Below are 20,094 nucleotides of genomic sequence, written 5' to 3'. Positions count from 1 at the left end.
ATGTACATGCATAGAAAGCAACTATTCTAAGAGGTAATATTCTGAAATATTACTTTAAATGGCAAGTTTTCTCAATTGAAGATATAACACATTTTAAGTAAAACAGTAATCTCTCAGTTTCCAATAAGTACACTTAAGCTGTGGTTAAATTATATTACCCTAGCAGAAAAATGGGTAGAATGGAAATATAGATAAAAACAATGGTTACAATTTTGACATTACAAATAAATCTTCCCAAAATTATACCAATACACTGTTTCCAACATTGGAGAGATTAGAGAACAAATAATCAAAAAATTATCATATCTTTCCACAGGATAGCATAAATACATGTGTTTTCTATTAGAGCTTAAAATAGGAGTTTAGAACCAAACTATGATGCAAAATTGAAAATGCATAATTGATTTAAAATGTTTAGCATATGCTATATAACTTTAATTTTTTCTTTTAAAAAGTTTTCTTTTTATGAAATACTATATGCACACAACAACGTGACTTTCTCCTGACATTTCTCTTTAATGATAAATTGGAAAATTCAAATTTTAACTCTTTGATACTACATCACAGTGTGTAGTATCAGACATTGATTATTCATGCTTATCAACTAGTGAACCAACCCGTCATGGCTCGAGAAAATGATTAACCATCTCTGAATTAATAACTCCTTGCTGCTGTTCACCCTGAAGCACACTATGTAGATTAAGCAGCCTCTTAGAAAATCAATACCCACAACTGCTGGGAAGGATACCTGCTTATCTCTTTGAAGTGCTACTGCCAATCACCAGACTAAACTTCTTTTCTATTTCATGGCAACATTTTAAGTCAGATCATCTGGAATGTCTCCAAACTTGGTAAAAATACAAATAAAACTTTTACATTCACCTAACAATGAATAAAAATTAACACATTCTTATTTGAACATATGGTTCTCCCATCCTCGGAATCCAATACTTTGTATACCTTACTGTAGTTCTAAATAATGTGGACCATTTGGTATTTTTACATCATGGGAGTACATTTGTGTAATTCCTATTTTTCTAAAACTTGTGTAGTGAGTCATTTAACCATCATTAATTTTAGAAAGTAAACCTTTTAGGCTAAAAAAGAGTACTCTTTAGTTATTTCTGTCTTTTTCCAGAGAAAAAGACAAAAAAGCATTGGAGTGTGCTAAAAAGACTCACAATATTTAGGAGCAATCTCCACATCTTTCTGTCAGTGTCTTCTGTAGGTCAGGAGACCATACATGTTGCTATTCTTCTGACTTCTAACCAGGATAGTCAAGAGATCCTTCCAAGCAATGTGAGTTACAGGCCCCCATACCTTTTCCCCATAGCTTCCTCCCATAGTAAAATTTTGGTGCTTTGGAGTCTCTCACATACCAAACCTGTAGATTCCTCTAACCTTGTCAAGTTCACTACTTTTATATTGCAAGGCAAGGTAGCAGCTGTCTATCTAACTTTAATATTACATTTATGTAGCTATGAAAATAATGCATACAATTGGAAAATATTCAATTAAAGCGATGCATGAACCTTCTTTATTTCCCTCAGTATTAAGAGGATCAGGTTGAAAGAAGAATAAATGGTTGAAAGTATCGAATATGCTCAATACTTTCAACCATTTATCAAAGTTGAAAATATCGAAGAAAGATGAGTTTTGAACCACACATATTTTTGTGTTTACCAATTATATTAATAGCTTTTATTTTTTAATTTGTATAAATCTGGGGGGTAAAAGTGTAGTTTTGTTACATGCATATATTGCAAAGTGGGGAAGTCAGGGATTTTAGGGTATCCATCACCAGAATAACATACGTTGTACCCACTAAGAAATTTCTCATCATCCACTCTCTCAGTTGCTGTTATGCTCAATTCTAAGGTGTCTCCAGACAGACAACATTGCTTTGAGTCATATCAGAGTCAGCATAAGTGGAAGTAGACTATTTAAAGATTGTATTACTATCTGAGGCAAGCTAGAATTGCTGATTACACTGTAATAATGTTATAAGAAAAAGAAGGCATGATATTCTTCCTATTTATGTTTTATTCCCTTTCTCTCACTTTGAAAAAAATTGTACTTAAAGGTTTCATAGATCAATGTGATATAAAACACAACTGAAAAGTAATGCAACAGCTATCAAACAGCTGGGCTGTTTCTGATGTCAGTAACCCATGTAGCTGATGCTTGGTGGCTCTGGATGGCCTGTGGCACGGAAGGTGGGGTGGGGTCATTCCACACCTGAAGTGTCAGAAATTTCTTAATTTCTTAATTGATCTCCATATCTTCAGAGCTTCTTCCCCACAACAAATCCTGGACTTTGCTTCCATTTGTCAAGTGCTACTGCTTCTACAAAAGCACCCAGGAGCTCCCATCTGTCCTCTTCGTCCCCCATGTTTAGCAGTCAAGGCCCTCCGCACTCTAGTCATAGTTTACTTCCTTCCTACTAATTCCCAACATGCATGGCTCAGCTCTGTCAAAATGCTATCACTACCCACAAGGAACATTCTTTGCCCTATATAACATTCTCAGAGAGACTGAATATAGTCACCGAATTGCTGCTGCTGAAGCACTTAGAGATCCTAGTTTGAAAAATAAGTTAGGCCTAGAATTATATATGTTGCATCAAACAGAAAAAACCCAAAAGATGAAAAGAAGCTCCTCTAGCCCTTGTTAGACACACTCACACACACACACACACACACACACACACACACACAAAACCTGATGATAAAAGAAAGTCAGCAATCTAAGAAAGTAAAATACAAAGCAGAAGGAACCAAGGCAAGCCAATGACTGCCAGTTGTCTTCTTGGTTTTCAAACACAATGGCCTTGCAAATGGTAGTGTGTGAAGAAAAGCTATTTCCAAGATTATCAAGGGATAAGTCTGATTTTCAGTTGTTCAAAAAAAAGATAATATTACTAATTGCAGTAGAAGATTGACAAAAGCAGGAAGGAGAAAGGGAAAGGAGTTGGCAGACTTTTCATACACCCAAGCTTATAACCCATACTGCTGATGAATTCAATTTGTCAGGAAGTTACATTATCTGATATCTTAAATTTTCAAGAATAAAAACTTGGCCAAGTAAATTAATCTGTATATAGGACATTTACATTTGTTAGAATGGCAAAATAGTTAAAACATTGTCTCCATGTAGAGAACCAAAAATACTAGATGACAAAATTGATGAAAAGTATAGAATTTAATAATTTTATTATTTAATGATTCATGAGATTACATGTATGCCACAGAGGTTGTCTGTAGGGAGACAGGTTATCATTTTAAATAGAGTGGAAGCCCTAAAAATGATATTTGTGCATGAGCCAAGGCTTGGCACCATGTAGCTTCAGGAAAACAGCCCTGCCCTATGTACACCCAGATACTTCCATATTTCACTGTACTTCTCCTCTTACATAGAAACAAGAATGTGGGTAAATGTATGTATGAGAGAGATGGAGTAAAGACGATTAGAATGGTGGCCATGGAGAGAAGCAAGAGGTAGAGTCCAATAGCTTGCCACAGATGCTTTTGACATACATAGCAGGGAGTTGACGCTATCGATAATACGCCATGTAAATCACGTCTCCACTCAGCACGTGGCACAAAGCAGATCTGTGAGAACAACAGTGACTCTGTTGATTACTAATTCTGTCTACCCTAAGCAACCACCCTTTATTGAGGACAACAATGAAAAATAAACAAATCCTATTTATGCATGAAATTACCAGGAATATTTTGCAATGAAAAATCAAGACTCTCAATATGTTGCTCTGGCAGAGGATCTGAACAATGTGGAAACCAGAGACATCCACAGAGAGCCAGTTATCTCAGTGTTCACACAGCTTTTGACATCTTGTGCAACTGGGATCCCTCCTTCTAGGGCAGCTTTAACAAAAGTTGCTTCTTGACATATCGAATCACCACAGCAATTTGTGTCTTAAAAATAAATTGTCACAACTTACAGATTAGATACCTCAAGCATAGTAGATGTTCAGTACTGCTTGTTGTTATGATTTGATTTGACAAGGGCCTTTACTCTTCAATTAACTTCAAATCAGATTAATCTGAGATATTCAAATTAAAATGATGATGATGGTACGGGTGGTGGGGGTGGTGATGATGATGATTTGTCAAAGGGATTCTTCATTTATAGACAAGGCAGAAGACATTAGCTGTGGTATGCACGTGCTATTCCCCAACTTAGTCAAATTACCTACCAAATTCTGTATGTGAGGAGCCTATTTCCCTTTTACTGCATCATCAAGCAAATAGAAACACACTTTTCTCATGTACTGCAAGAATCATGCTGTAAGCATAAAATTAGCTAAAGAACCTGAATTCTCTAAATTTTAAGAGAGAAAATGTGTCCCTTGACCAAGATCTCTGTTCTTCACTGGTACATTGTATTCCAGCTAGAATTTTCCCATAGGGTAGCTCTGATGCTGCCTCCTCTGCAAGCACCTCTCTCTCCACGCTTTTCCACTACCTCTCTCTACTCCAGCTAACCTGGCCTATCTGAGTCCTTCTACCTTGAATATGGTCCTTCTACCTGGAATATTTTTTCCTCAGGCCTTCTCTGGCCTTGAAATATTCCACTTTATTCCTTGAATCTCAGCTTAAGCATCTCTTTCGCAAATATCCATGATCCAAATTGGGTTAGTCCAATCCCAAGAACCCCTTTATTAACCCTGTACTAGCACTTAACATACACTGTATTGTATTTGCCAGCTTCTTGGCCTGTCTGCAAGTTCTTTGAGGTGTGCTACCATCATTCTCATTTATTACTGTATCTCCTGTGCCCAGCTTTAAAGATATTTGATAAATGAGTAAAAAAAGAAAATGTACTGTAGTTGCCTCTGTTAGAATGTTTTTCTCCCATGCAATTCCAGATCTAAAAGCAGACCTGCTTATTGAGTTTATTGAATTTCTACCTTTTTTTCTGAAAATCAGAATGTCTCAGGGTCCATAAATCTGCAAGAAGCTCGTGGGAAGCAGAGCAGCACATAACAGCAAGATAGTTTTTCACTTCCCTTTGTCTCTAGGGGTAAAGAGTTCTTGTCTCATGGTTCAGGCATTGTGTTAACTATTTCTGTGCAATATTCATTCTTTAAGCACAATTGTAACTGTAGTTTTGATTGAAATATTAACCTATAAGTGATCTGGAATATAAAAATAAACATTCATCACAGAATTTTTTTTTTTTTTTTGCTCTTGAGAAAATAGGAAATAGGTTGATTTTTCTGGAATTTGTGAGATATAGGTACATTGCAAAAAATTATGCTAACTAGCTAGCTTAAGAATATATGTACATATAAAATGACAGGGTGATAAATTTATTAGCCAATTTGCTATTTGTTATAAGGAAGTCGCTGTCTGGAAAGGCTTCAGAACCCTGTCCAGCTCTACCTCCCCTTCTGACTTTTCATTTCCTGTGTCTGGGAACCTCATTGCCTTCTCTCATGGTCATGTTAAGTAATTATTCTCATGTGAGGTTACTCTGCTAACCCTCGGCATTTGGCTCACAGCACAGTTATTCCCGCGTCAGTAATGGAGGATGGAAACCGTCCATCACTGCGAGACTGTTCCCATGGCTGAGGAGGAAGAGCTGGTTTCAGTCCCGTTCTTGTTAGTAAAGTGCTGAGATGTAAATAGATTCATGGCTGTCGATAATTCTCCCATCAAGGAGTTCATTTAGCTCACTGGAAGAGTTTGCTGTATTCTAAACTTAACATAAAATAATGATGCAGGAAAGTTTTAGGTTTAAAAAAAGAATTTTCACGTGATACATTGTATCTGCCTTTGCGTGCTTGTGTGCATGTGTGTGTGTGTAAATGTTGCTCTGATTTCAGCATTCTGATCAATAAAAGCAGTTTGGGCCATTTTATCCTGAAGTATTATATAGGGTAGTCTTGTGAGTTGCTTGATTATTATACATAGTGTGTGCAGTTAGTACAAAGAATGTGCAGACTAAAATGAAGGGGCTGGGGAATCAAGTTTGTTGTCTCTGAAGTTGAGTTTGAGACTAGAGTGGTTAAATAAACACTATTCTAAGAAATTCCATCAAAATAAATTTGATATGCTGCCAGAAATTCTACAACCGCCTTTTGGATCTACCACATTCTCTTGGGAGTTAGAACTACTGCTTTCTATAGCTACAATTTTATTTTTAACTAGATCTAGTTTTTGTTGGAAAAACTGTCCTAAGATTAAAAGTTAATAGTTGAAATTAAATTTAATAATACAACTGAATGTATCATTTGGCATTAATTTTTGGTAGACTTAGGTTTAAATTTGGACATCAAATATTATACAAAACTGCATGCTCAGAATCATCTATTTAAATTTGGTGTGTTTTTGCAGAAAAGCAATCTGGAAAAAATAAAATAAATAAATGTGGACGGTTTGAAGCCCTCAATGTTCTTGAGCTCAGGAACCTAAAATCAAATGTGGCCTCAGAAAGACTTAATATTATTTTTGGATTTGCACATTTAGAGGTCACTTCTCAGAACTTAAACACTTCTAAGAGCTTTACTGACATTCTAACTTTTAAAACTACTTCCTTGGAGATGAGTACCAAGAAAGGAAGCAAGTCAAATCTTGCATCTCATACTTGCCCTAAACATGAGACGCCTGTTATTTTAGATCAAATTTATACTAGAACGTAATAGAGATGGCAACTCATTCACCACCTGTTTACTCAGTGTTATTAGGTCTTTCTTCTCCAACTGGTCTTCATTTATTCAATAAAGACATTGGGTAAATATCAACAAACAAAACAGTTATCTTTGCCCTTGTGGATTCTGGTAGAAGAGCAAGACAAAAAGGGAGATAAGTAAATAAATACATAGTCTGTAAGATAAGTGCTAAGGAGATAAGTACAATGGGAATGGAAAGAAGAGAGATGGGATATTGAGTGGGTGACCTCAATATAAGGTGACAGTTGAGTAAAAACTTAAAAGGGACGAAGGAGCAAACCATGACACTATATTAGGGAAGGGCATTCCAGTTAGAGGAAATAGCAGGTGCAAAGGCCCTGTGGCAGGAATGTGCCCGGAGAGTTAAAGGAAGAGCAAGGAGGCCTTGGTGGTTGAGTGGGAGAGAGAGAGAGAGAGAGAGAGAGAGTAATGGCAAACAAGATCACAAGGGTATGAGGGTGGAGCAAGAGCAGGGGAGAATTAGAAAACCTAGGCCCTGATGGTATGGTGACTATATCATCTATTGTCTAAACAGGACAATTCTGAGAGTGAAGGGAGACACTATCATTAATTATGTCAGGACAGTAGGCACAAACCAGGACTGTCCTGGGTAAACAAGGAAAACCTATACACCTTTAAAAAGTTTTTGACTTCTTTCTCTGAATGAGATAGGAAGTTTTTGAAAGGTTATGTCCAGGTGAGTGACATGATCTGGTTTACATTCTAGCAGGAATATTCTGGCCAGGCATGGTGGCTCATGCCTGTAATCCCAACACTTAGGAAGGCAGAGGTGGGAGGATAGCTTGAGCCCAGGAGTTGGCTACTATGTTGAAAAGTATTTTCTAAATCAATGAAGGGAAAGTATTCAATCTTAAAATATGTTACATATACTAATATAGAACATGAGGGTATGACCTAAAGCATAGTGTTTACTCTATGACAAGCTAAATCATGTGACCCTCCCAACAAATCTATGACATGCTACTGTTGCCTGAATTTTAAAATGAAAAAAGTAAGGGCAAGAGTGTTAAGTAACTTCCTCAAAGTCACACAGCTAGAAATGGCAGATCCAGGATTTGGATCAAGCCTGATCCCAGAGGCTGTGGTGTTAGCCAGCCTGCCATTCTATTCTTCCACACACCTCATAAGACAAACCTTGTAATTACCAAAATGTCATCCCTAATACTAATAGACTTTCAAAGACTTTTCAAAGAAAAAAACTTTCCCTTTTATCTTCTCCACTAAATCCAACAGCTTCATTAGTTCCTTCTTTAAGACAGAAGTAACACATTGTAAAGAAAACGTGTATAATAGAGATTGCACTCGAAAATAGCATCTATATTGTAAATCTTACAGATGGCCTTGGGACATCTGGTGAACAGGATTTCTGTAGCCTGTATTCATTGTCATGTCAGTAAGGTCAACTGACAGGAGGAGAGCCAGAAAATAAAAAATAAATAAACTGAGGGGAAAGATTGAGTTATTTGATGTACTAATTGCCACGACACATCTGCTCAGAGAAATGCATTTTGCCAAATGGGTGGCTCATCTAGTTGTCACTTGAAAGGCGAGGCAATTTGTGGACAGTATAAAAGAATGAATGCCTATGGCTAGCCCATAGTTTCAATTAGGATAGAAACATCAGGCTTTACTGATAAAGCTAGAGGTTGCATTTCTAGACCTTTCTCCCCGGGTGTTTACCGGATGCACAGGAGTTAAAAGGAGGGTGTGGAAGCATAAGAGATAACATTCGTGGATATGTCTAAACTGATCATTAGAAAGAAGCCAGGAATCCTCAATTTTTAAAGATTTGCATATAAAGTATAACTTTTGTGAAATAGTGCCATTAAATCTAATGCATAATGAATTTCATTAATTCCTAATTTTAAAAGCAACAAATAAAGAAAACATTACTGAGCATTTTTTCAATGTCAAAAATATTGCTTATCAAAATATGAAAGGTAATGGATACATGTTTCTTAAGAAACTATTGAATAACACATTACACCTCATCCCACATAAGTTTTACATCACATAAAGAAATTTGCAGAATGTCTGTACAAAAAAAAAATCTCTCACCACTGTGAACTTTTAGTTTGAAAAAAGATTTAAAGTTCAGTTTTCACCAAATAGAAATATCTAGAATAAAGCAGTTTCTCTTTTCAAATGGTGTCATTTATGTCATAAGTATAGTATTTCACCACATATTTTCATTGTTTCCACAAATTTTACTTGTTTATAGAAGCTAAATCTATGAAAATTCGGGTTATGTTATATCATGTAAGAGTTTTTTAGGCCAGGCACAGTGGCTCACACCTGTAATCCCAGCACTTTGGGAGGCCAAGGAGGGCGGATCATGAGGTCAGTAGATCGAGACCATCCTGGCATAGTCAAACCCCATCTCTACTAAAATACAAAAAATTAGCCGAGTATGGTGGCGCACACCTGTAGTCCCAGCTACGCAGGAGGCTGAGGCAAGGGAATCACTTGAATCTGGGAGACAGAGGTTGCAGTGAGCCGAGATTGCACCACTGCACTCCAGCCTGATGAAAAGAGCAAGATTCCATCTCAAAAAAAAAAAAAGAGAGAGTTTTTTAAACGTGATTGAAATATAGCATACATACAGAATAATGTGCCTAAGTATCAGCTTTGTTAATTTTCACAAAATGAACATGTGTAACCAGGATCAACAAACAGAGCATTACCAGCACCCAGAAGTCTGCCAGTCACTCCACTAACCCTTAAGCCACTTACTTTCCTGACTTCTAACAGAATGAATTTGTTTGCCTGTTTTTGTGCATGTGGAATCCTATGATGCTTGTATGCATTTTGTCTGGCTTCTCTTACCCAGCATTATGTTTGTGAGAGTCATCCATATTGTTGCATTCACTTGTAATTCAATCGTTCTCATTATTGTATAGTACTTCACTGTGTGAAAATCACACTTTATCAATTCTACTAAAGACGGGCATTAAATAGTTTCTAGTTTTGAGCTATTCTGAATAGTGCAGCTGTGGATATTCTATGCATCTTTTTTGTGTACATACATGTTGAATATCTATGTACCTATATAGATATAGAAACCTATAGATGTGTATATGATATATGCAATATTTATGTATCAACATATATAGCCACGTAATAAATATATACTTCTCATATAATTTTTCCTGATCATAACCCTTTTATATTTTACTATTCAGTAATGTTGGACAATTAAACTAGGGTGTGGTACAGAATTAAGAACTAGGTAGAAAAAAAAAAAAAAAAGAACTAGGTAGAAGAATTATTTTTATTCTTTTAGAGATGGGGTCTTGCTTCATTGCCCAGGCTGGTTTCAAACTCCTGGCTTCAAGTAATCCTCTCATCTCAGCCTCCCAAATGACTGGGATTACAGGCATGAGCCACCATGCCCAGCCAAGAATTCTTTTTTAATTCTAAAAGTTTAAAGACCTGTATGGCCTGTGTATGAACCTGGTCCATGGTAATTATTTGCCTTTCAAGAAAATCTATTATCTGCCTTCATAATGGATAATTCCCAAATCAGCTCACACATTGACTAAGCACCTATAGAAAACACAGAGGAATCTAGGATAACCATGCCTTCAAGTTGCTCACATTCTGTTTGAGGATACAAGCAAATATTCAATAAAGTTAGCCTGGATACCAGCAGAGTTTTATACTCAAGTATTCTCTTGGACTTTTTGAAACCCAAGAATACAAAGATACTATTTTTCATTTGAAATACCTCTAAAAATGTTCATTGAAAGTAGAAAAACTGGCATCTTAATACAAGATTGCTAGGGTAGGGAGGGTTGTTATAGAAATTTGCCAGATTAGAACACATGAAGACAGAGCTAAAAGAAAAATTTTGTTTAATATCATCAGCAAAATTTGCATTTGCAACATCCCAAAAAGAAATTTTATTTATGGAAATCCACTGATCACCTATGAAATTGAACCATCTTACAATGTAAATACTATATACTCCCAGGAAGGCATTCAGAACTCTGTGAAATGTCTGAGCACTGGATTTTTGCAATCTTATGTATAAGAGTTTAAACATAAGTGAGTCATTGACACTTTTCCTGCATTTTGTTCTGGGGTAATAGCTCCACAGTAATATTTTGATTAATTTTATGGAGCAACTTCAGAATCATCTCCAGCTCCTGTACCATCAAAAGGAAGTCAATGTAGAGGGACTGGTATGCACTAAGGTGATATTCCAGAGCCCATTTTCAAGCACTGCTGCTTTCTCCTGCTTGATTCCCTCACCCAGGGGCCAGCAAACAACACTCAGTGGGCCAAATCTAGCCCACCACCTGTTTTTGTAAATGAAGTTTTATCGGAAGACAGCCATACCTATTGCTTACATATTTTCTATGGCAGCTTTTGAGGGTAGTTTCAACAAACACCAAATGGGCCAGAAAGCCTGAAATATTTACTATCTGTGGGCATTTACGGAAAAAGTTTGTCAAGCCTGGTGGCATCTCACCAACTGCCCTGCCCCTGCCTCTCATCCCTGCCTCTCATCTGCCTCCACTTGGTCCTATGGAAAGTCAAAGCTCAAGATCAGAAAATTCCTAAATGTGAATAAGACTTCATAACCTTTTTCTCTTTTTAATCGAGATGGGATTTCATTATGTTTCCCAGGCTGATCTTGAACTCCTGACCTCAAGCAGTTCTCTTACCTAAGTCTTCCAAAACACTAGGATTACAGGCATGAGCCTCTGTCCCCAGATAGTTCATAATCCTTGATATGTTTAAGTGGCTAATCCCTTAACCTCAAAAATAAATGGGCATAATCTCAAGAAATCAAAATATATTTTATTTTTTAAAATGGTTTGCCACTGATGTTGAATAAATCACTTGACCTCCCAAGACATTTTTTCTTTTCTTTTTTCTTTTTTTTTTTTAAGAAAGGGCCTCACTACTACCCAGGCTAGAGTACAGTGGCAAAATCACAGCTCCCTGCTGCCTCAGCCTCCTGAACCCAAGCAATCTTCCCACCTAAGCCTCTCAAGTAGCTGGGATTACAGGCACATGCCACCATGCCCAACTAATTTTTTAAATTTATGTAAAGATGGGGTCTTACTATGTTGCCCAGGCTGGTCTCAAACTTCTGGACCCAAGTGATCCTCCCACCTTGGCCTCCCAAAGTGTTGGGATTAAAGGCATGAGCTACCACCACATTCAGCCTCAAGGCATTATTTTTATTTGAAAAATAAATAAATAATGAAGGGTCCATTTCATGGCATCTCACCAGGCAAAATGACACAAAGTAGGCCTATTCCTAAGCCGACAACCAACATCAGTTACAACAACCAAGGTCTTCTCTCTTCATCTTCTCGACTTATGTCAGTAAACATCGGAACTTTGGTCTCATGAGAGGTCTTGACAACCACAAGTCATGTGTTTTCTAATCAAAATTGAACAATTTTTAAACTCTTTGTCACACATTTAGGGAAATTCAATACATTGTCCTTCAGGTAATTAAAAGCAGCACTAAACCAAGTGGTCCGATTTTTGGGTAGCCATTTATGTTTCAGTTAAGAAAAAGAGGCCAGGTGCGGTGGCCCACACCTGTAATCCCAGCACTTTAGGAGACTGAGGTGGGCGGATCATGAGGTCAGGAGATTGAGACCATCCTGGCCAAAATGGTGAAACCCCGTCTCTACTAAAATATGAAAAACTAGCCGGGCATGGGTGTGTGCCTGTAGTCCCAGCTACTCAGGAGGCTGAGGCAGGGAAATCACTTGTACCCGGGAGGCAGAGGTGCAGTGAGCCACGATCATGCCACTGAACTCCAGTCTGGTGACAGAGCAAGACTCTAACTCAAAAAACTAAAATAGAAAAGGAGACTATGAAGATTTTTCATTTATTTTAGGGAAATTTCATACAAAAATATAATTACTCTCTAAAAGTCTTTTTTTTTTTTTTTTCCGAGATGGAGTCTCACACTGTCAGCCAGGTTGGAGTGCAGTGGCATAATCTTGGCTCATTGCAACCCCTGCCTCCTGGGTTCAAGTGATTCTCCTGCCTCAGCCTCCCGAGTAGCTGGGATTACAGGCACCAGCCACCATGCCCAGCTAATTTTTGTATTTTCAGTAGGGACGGGGTTTCACCATGTTGGCCAGGCTGGTCTCGAACTCCTGACCTCAGGTGATCCACCCACCTCGGGCCTCCCAAAATGCTGGGATTACAGGTATGAGCCACTGGGCCCAGCCTCTAAGGATCTTAAAGATAAAACTTTACACACTTGTAGTCAGAAAATCACAACACTTTATATTTATTAGGAGGGTCCAATTGAATTACATGATCCTAACTAAAAACAGATGAATTTTCTTATCTCTATGCTGTAAAAATCAGGAACTATTTCTTTGATAATAGAAAGGCCATGTCACAGACAAAGGGGAAAGTGGGGAATAAGATAAGAAAAATTCCGTATTCATTTTTTTGTTTGTTTGTTTTGAGACGGAGTTTCGCTCTTGTTACCCAGGCTGGAGTGCAATGGCGCAATCTCAGCTCACCGCAACCTCTGCCTCCTGGGTTCAAGCAATTCTCCTGCCTCAGCCTCCCGAGTAGCTGGGACTACAGGCGCGCGCCACCGTGCCGAGCTAATTTTTGTATTTTTAGTAGAGATGGGGTTTCACCATGTTGACCAGGATGGTCTCGATCTCTTGACCTCGTGATCCACCCGCCTCGGCCTCCCAAAGTGCTGGGATTATAGGCGTGAGCCACGGCGCCCGGCCCCGTATTCCATTTTTTAACACTTGGTATATGTGTGTATGTATACATGTTATTTTTTGTGACACAGATGTTCTCTGTTTACATTAGATTTTTCCAAACCTTTGGCAGTCAGACACGGTTATTCACGCCTTAATCCCAGCACAATGGGAGGCCAAGGCCATAGGCTCATTTGAGCTCAGAAGTTTGAGACCAGCCAGAGTAACATGATGAAACCCCATTGCTACAAAAAATACAAAAATTGGCTGAGTGTGGTGGCGCCGTGCCTGCAATCCCAGCTAAGGTCAAGGTTTCGTGAGCCATGATTGCCCCCACTGCACTCCAGCCTGGGAGGGGGAAAAAAAAGCTGAGAGGAAAGAACAGGAGATCTACAGAGGATGGAGGAAAGAAAGCAGAGTTGGGTGGTGAAGACCCATTCTTAGTATTCACCCAGGTCATTCTGCCAGCACCCAGAAGACATTTCATACATATTTGAGGAAGAAAGGGAGGGAGCATGGACTCTCCAAATGCAGGGAGTCAACATCTGTAGTTCCAACTATGAAAGCAGCTTGAAGAACCAGAACATTGACCTATTCAAGATTTTTGCAGAGGAATCATTCGGATCAGTCCTTCATGCAGGCTGGTGTAAGAGCCTCTCAGTATCTACAACCAAAGCCCATCTCTCCTGTGGTTCTGAAATTCTTCATTTTTTTGCAATAGCTCTAACGAACCCTCATGAAGTGATAAACATTTAGTTTCTATGTGGAAATGACACAGAAGAAAAAGCTGGTATTAAAACTGAAGACACACTGAAGTGTATTTTTCTTAGTCAGAAATTTTGGATAAATGAATGAGTGGAGAAAAGCAAGTGTCTTAGGGCTCAATATTTGTCCTTCAATTACTTTTTTGGTTGTGATCCCTGGTACATGCCACATTCTGTTCAGACTCCCTCTTCTCTGCTAAAAAACATGCCTGTGCAGGGGCAGTTCCCAAGCTAGTAGCGGGTACACTCTCACACATTTATGCCTTTGCTATTCAATAAATTAGAGAAAATCCTAACTTTTCATGTTTTAAATAGGGAATATATTCAAATGGATCAAAAATCAAGAAAATAGAATGTTTTGAATAGGAAATACATTCAAATGGATCAAAAATCAAGAAAATACAAAAAGGTATATATAGAAGTTCCTCTTTGACCAGTCCTGATCACCAAATTTCCCCACTCCACCCTCTATAGAGAATCACCTTAAAAGCTTTTTCTGTATCTTTCTAGTGTTTCTTCATGCAAATAAAAGAAAATTCGATTATATATTTCTATTCTCTCCCTTTTTATTATACAATGTTCTGTACATTGCTTTTTTCAATGACAGTATATACTGGAGATCGTTGAATATCAATATATAAAAAGCTGCCTCATTTTTAAAATAGTTTCATAGTATCCCATTGTGGGAGAGTGGGTTATATAATCAATTGTTCCAGTGGTTTTTTTTTTTTTTTTTTTTTTTTTGCAGACTATGCCACAATTGTAACCATGTGCATGTCATGTTTACATGTATAGGTACAGCTATATGAGAAATTCCCACCCATAGGATTCCTGTGCCATAGGTCTCAAGTGTCTGTATTACTTTGGCAGATATTACCAAATTGTCCCCCATAATAATCGTGCTGTCTTGCACTCCCACCAGCAATGTAGGAGTCCCTATCTCCCCACCGCCTAAACATATTTTCAGATTAGGTATTTCTCTTTGCTATAGATTATCTTAAACAGAAAATGTCAGGGAGGAAGTCTTTTTTTTGTTCCTATACACTAAGATTGCTTACAAAAAATGGTAAAAAAAATAGAAAACTAATTTTGGAAAATGTATTGGGTCACTGAATCAAATGCCCAATAATACTTTAATATGTCATTTACTTTTGCAAAAGTATACATTTTACCCAAAATGAAGAGGATACTAATTAAGGAAAGTATCATAGAAAATTATATATTTCTTCTACTGAGGCAATCACTGATTGTCAGTGGATTCTATACACTAAATTATTTCAGAATTTACACATCTGAAAATTATCAAATATACAAACTCTAATTATTGTACTATTGATAATTAGAAAAAGGATTTATAAAGCATTTATGTCAATATTTCCCAGTCTATTATATATCAAAAAAGTACTCATAATGAAACCAAATTATTTTTGTCTTCAACTTGAACAGCTTTTCAATATTTCAAGTTGAAACCAAGATAAGCCTGTACATTGAGGCTGAAGAATTATACTTCTTTCCAAATATAACAGTTTTGAAAACCAATTTATGAATTGTAGTAGCTAACTTCCAAACAGTTTCGACTCCCATTTTTTGACATGGATCAGAATGAAAAAAACCCAGAAGCCAATATCCAAACTTCACCCCAGACTTTCCTACGGTTCAGGCAGTAGTTGAAGACTGAGACAGATGTTCTGAATGACAATTTTACGGTGACAACTGTGTGTTAATGTCATGTGATAACATGTCTGTAGCTTTTTTGGAAATAATCTAGGATGACAGAATGGCAAGTATGTCTTCAAAAATATGTATTTATCCTAATAGCTGAAATACTTTATATTTTAAGACTGGCATAACTTTTGTTCCACTTATTTAGTTTATAACTTCATGTAGTGTAAATTCAGCCTGAAATTGATTTTAATTTTTGAAAAAAATTTTGGGCCTCATCAAAATTAAAAACTTTTACTCTATAAAATACTCTGTTAAGAGCACAAAAAGAAAACAGCCAGGTACAGTGGTTCACACCTGTAATCCCAGCACTTTGGGAGGCCAAAGCAGGCAGATCACTTTGAGCTCAGGAATTCAAGACCAGCCTGAGCAACATGGCAAAACCTCTTCTCTACAAAAAGATACAAAAATTAGCCAGCCATGGTGGCATGTACTTGTGGTCCCAGCTACTCCAGAGGCTGAGGCTGGAGAATCACTTAAACCTAGGAGGCAGAGGTTGCAGTGAGCTGAGATCGCACCATTGCATACCAGCCTGAGCAACAGAGTGAGGCCCTGTTTCAAAAAAAAAAAAAAGTTTATCTAGAATATATAGAGAATTCTCAAAACTCAATGGTTAAAAAAAAAATGAATAATCCAAATAAAAATTGGAGAAAATACATGTACAGAAATTTTACTGAAGGGCACATGTAGATGACAGATAGACACATTAAAAGAACTTCAACATCATTAGCCATTAGGGAAATGTAAGTGAAACCACAGTGAGATACCACTGCACCCTATCTGAATGGCTAAAATGTTTATTTTTTAGTGACAACACCTAATTCTGGAAAGGACGAAGAGAAACTGCTAGTAGAAACAAAATGGAGAGCCACTCTAGAAAAGAGTTTGACAGTTTCTTTTTTCTTTTTTTTTTGAGATGGAGTTTCGCTCTTGTTGCTCAAGCTGGAGGGCAATGGTATGATCTTGGCTCACTGCAACTTCCACCTTCCGGGTTCAAGTGAGTGTCTGCTGCCTCAGCCTCCTGGGAGTAACTGGGATTATAGGCATGCACCACCATGCCCAGCTAATTTTTGTATTTTTAGTAGAGATGGGGTTCACCATGTTGGTCAGGCTGGTCTCAAACCCCTGACCTCAGGCAATCCACCCACCTCAGCCTCTGATAGTGTTGTGAGCCACCTCTCCTAGCCAGCAGTTTCTTATAAAACTAAATATGCAATACCATAAGGCCCAGCAGTTGCACTCTTGAGCATTTATCCCAGAGAAGTGAAAATTATATTAATGCAAAAACCTGTACATCGCTCTTTCCCGGGGCTCCCAGTATCCTGGCAGTTTCCTGAATATTTGTCATGGTAATAAGCTAAAGGCCCTGGAAGAAGTGAAGTTGGGAAACTGTGGATTGCCAAGACTCAAAGAAGGACTGGGGTGTCATTTACTTTGAATGAAGATCTAGCAAATATTCATGACATTGGTGAAAAAGCAGCTTCAGTCAGTGCCCATAAAAACATCCATTTGTCTTGCAACATGTTGGAGGACAGATATTAGCAATATTTACTGAGGGTTCATCATATAAGCTGTCTTTGGAAGGAACAGTGGTACAAAGAGCTGGATGCCAACCAGCTGCCAGTGAAAACTACATGAGATTAAAAAGATTGCAAATAGTAGAATCTTCCAAACCTGTAAGGCTATCACAACAACTGGACAACTGGACAAAGTTGTAACAGCCAGTTTCGAACCTGTTGCTAATCATCAATACAATATTGAATATGAAAGGAAAAAGAAAGCAGATGGAAAGCAAGCTCCAGCTAATAAACAACATGTTTCAGAAATGCTATTTTCAGCCTTTGAGAAACATCAGTATTATCATTTTAAGGACTTTGTGGACATCACAAAACAATCTGTGGAACCTAAAGGAACTCTTAAAAGAAATAGGTTTTCAGAATGTAAAAGAGATCCACAAAAACACGTGGGAGCTGAAGCCAGAGTACAGACATCATCAAGGAGAAAAAATGAGTGATTAAGACAGCTCCTAGCCAGCATGTTAGTGAAACAACTAACAGCGATGCTAAGCAAAACGTGTTGATACTGGAAGGCTTGAACAACATTAAGTTAATAGGGGTTAAGTGACAAGACTTTCCTTCCTCTTGGTAAATTTTCTAAACCTATAATTATTGTAAACTTTCTTCAGTGTTTTTTGAGGAGAAAGAACAAATTTATTTAAAGACTTAACTTGTATTAAACCAGATTATTCACAGTGGGAATAAGGGCTGGAGGATTAAGAGGATTTCTCTTAAATATTAGCTTTTAGCATGGAAAATTAGGAAATGGTTTTTACATGAGGACTCTCTGCCCTTGCTGTATCTCTGAGGAGCTGAGGTAGTACAGATTCAAGAACAGCATAGTAAGAAAAAAAGTCAACTACAGAAACTCTTAAAATGAATAAAAAGCCAAATTTCCTTATTTTGAGAGGAAAAAAAAAAACCCTGTACATTAACACTCACAGTAGTTTCACCTGTAATAGCCAAACCCTGGAAACAACTCAGATGTTCTTCAATGGGTGAGTGGTCAAACCAAGCATGTTACCAGAGACTACTCTTCAGCAATGAAAGGAAACAAGCCATTGATACACACAACCATCTGGATGAATCTCCAGGGAACCAGCCTGAGTTAAAAAAGCCAATCTCAAAAGATTGCACACTACATTACTCCAGTTATATAACATTCTTGAAATGACAGAGTTATAAAAATGGATAACAGATTAATGGGGTTAGGAATGGCAGGGGGAGAGGAGGGAAATGTGGGTAGAAGAGGACATCAAAAGGGATCCTTGTGGTGATAAACCTGTTCTGTATCTTGACTGGTGACAAATACACAAACCTACACATATTACTCAGTTGCATAGAGCTAAATACATACAAATTAGTATATGTGAAACTGAGGAAATATAATAATATTGATAGATTATATCAACATCAAAAAATGGTTGTGCCATTTTACATTCCCACCAGATTTATATGAGAGTTTTAATTTCTCCACATCCTCACCCCAATACTTATTACTGTCAGTCTTTTTCATTATAGCCATTCTAATAGTGTGCAGTGGTATCCCATTGTGATTTTAACTAGCACTTCCCCTAATGGCTAAGGATGTTGAGCATTTTCTGTGCCCTTACCTACTTATGTATCTACTTTGGTGACATGTTTATATAAATCCTTTGCACATTTTTAATTAAGTTATTTGTATTTATTTTAGTTATAGGAATTCTTTATATATTCTAGACAGAACTCCTTCATCAGATGTATGATTTTCAATTATCTTTCCCAGTTACTGGATTTGTTCTTATTTTCTTCATGTCTTTTGAAGGGCAACCTTTTTTGTTGTTGTTTTTGTTTTTGTTTTTTTTTTCTTGAGATGGAGTCTCACTCTGTCACCCAGGCTGGAGTGCAGTGATGTGATCTTGGCTTACTGCAACCTCTGCCTCCCTGGTTCAAGTGATTCTCGTGCCTCAGCCTCCCAAGTAACTGTGAATACAGGCATGAACAACCACACGTGGCTAATTTTTGTTCTTTTAGCAGAGACGAGGTTTCGCCACGTTGGCCAGGCTGGTCTCAAACTCCTGACCTCATGTGATCTGCTCACCTTGGCCTCCCAAAGTGCATGGATTATAGGAGTGAGCCCACGCCCAGCCTGAAGAGCAGAAATTCTTATTTTGATCAAATCCAGTTTATCAAATTTTTCTTCTATGGATCATGCCCTGATGTCCTATCTATGAAATCTTTGCCTAACCGAAGATCACCAAGAATTTCTCCTATGTTTTCCTCTAACAGTTTTAGAGGCTTTGCTCTTACATTCAGGTCTATAATCTTTTCTGGTTAAATTTTTGTGTATGATATGAGGCAGGATTCTAAGCTGATTTTTTTACATATGGATATTCAGTTTTTCAACACCATTTTTTGAAGACTTCTCATTGAATTTCCATGGACCTTCATTAAAACTCAACTGACAATAAATTGAAGGGCTTGTATCTAGACTTTCTTTCTGGTCCAATGACCTTTGTTCTACTGTTATGCCAATACCATCCTGTTTTAATTATTGGAGCTTTATATTAATAGTAAGCTTTAAAATAAGTACTATAGGTTCTCCTACTTTACTTTTTGTCAAAACTGTTTTGGCTATTCTAGATCCTTTATAT

The 20,094-nt window shown here is 37.5% G+C and overlaps 1 protein-coding gene and 1 pseudogene across 3 annotated transcripts in view; both read left to right on the top strand.

Moving 5' to 3' along the window:
* Window positions 1-20,094, top strand: part of EDNRA (endothelin receptor type A) — a 63,658-nt gene that overhangs the window by 7,658 nt on the left and 35,906 nt on the right. The gene's annotated exons all lie outside the window — the stretch shown is intronic.
* On the top strand, window positions 17,042-18,054 carry LOC144581740 (general transcription factor IIF subunit 2 pseudogene; annotated as a pseudogene).

This window comes from Callithrix jacchus, chromosome 3, assembly GCF_049354715.1.
Source record: "Callithrix jacchus isolate 240 chromosome 3, calJac240_pri, whole genome shotgun sequence".
NCBI lineage: Eukaryota > Metazoa > Chordata > Mammalia > Primates > Cebidae > Callithrix > Callithrix jacchus.
This window is presented reverse-complemented; position numbering and strand designations above follow the sequence as displayed.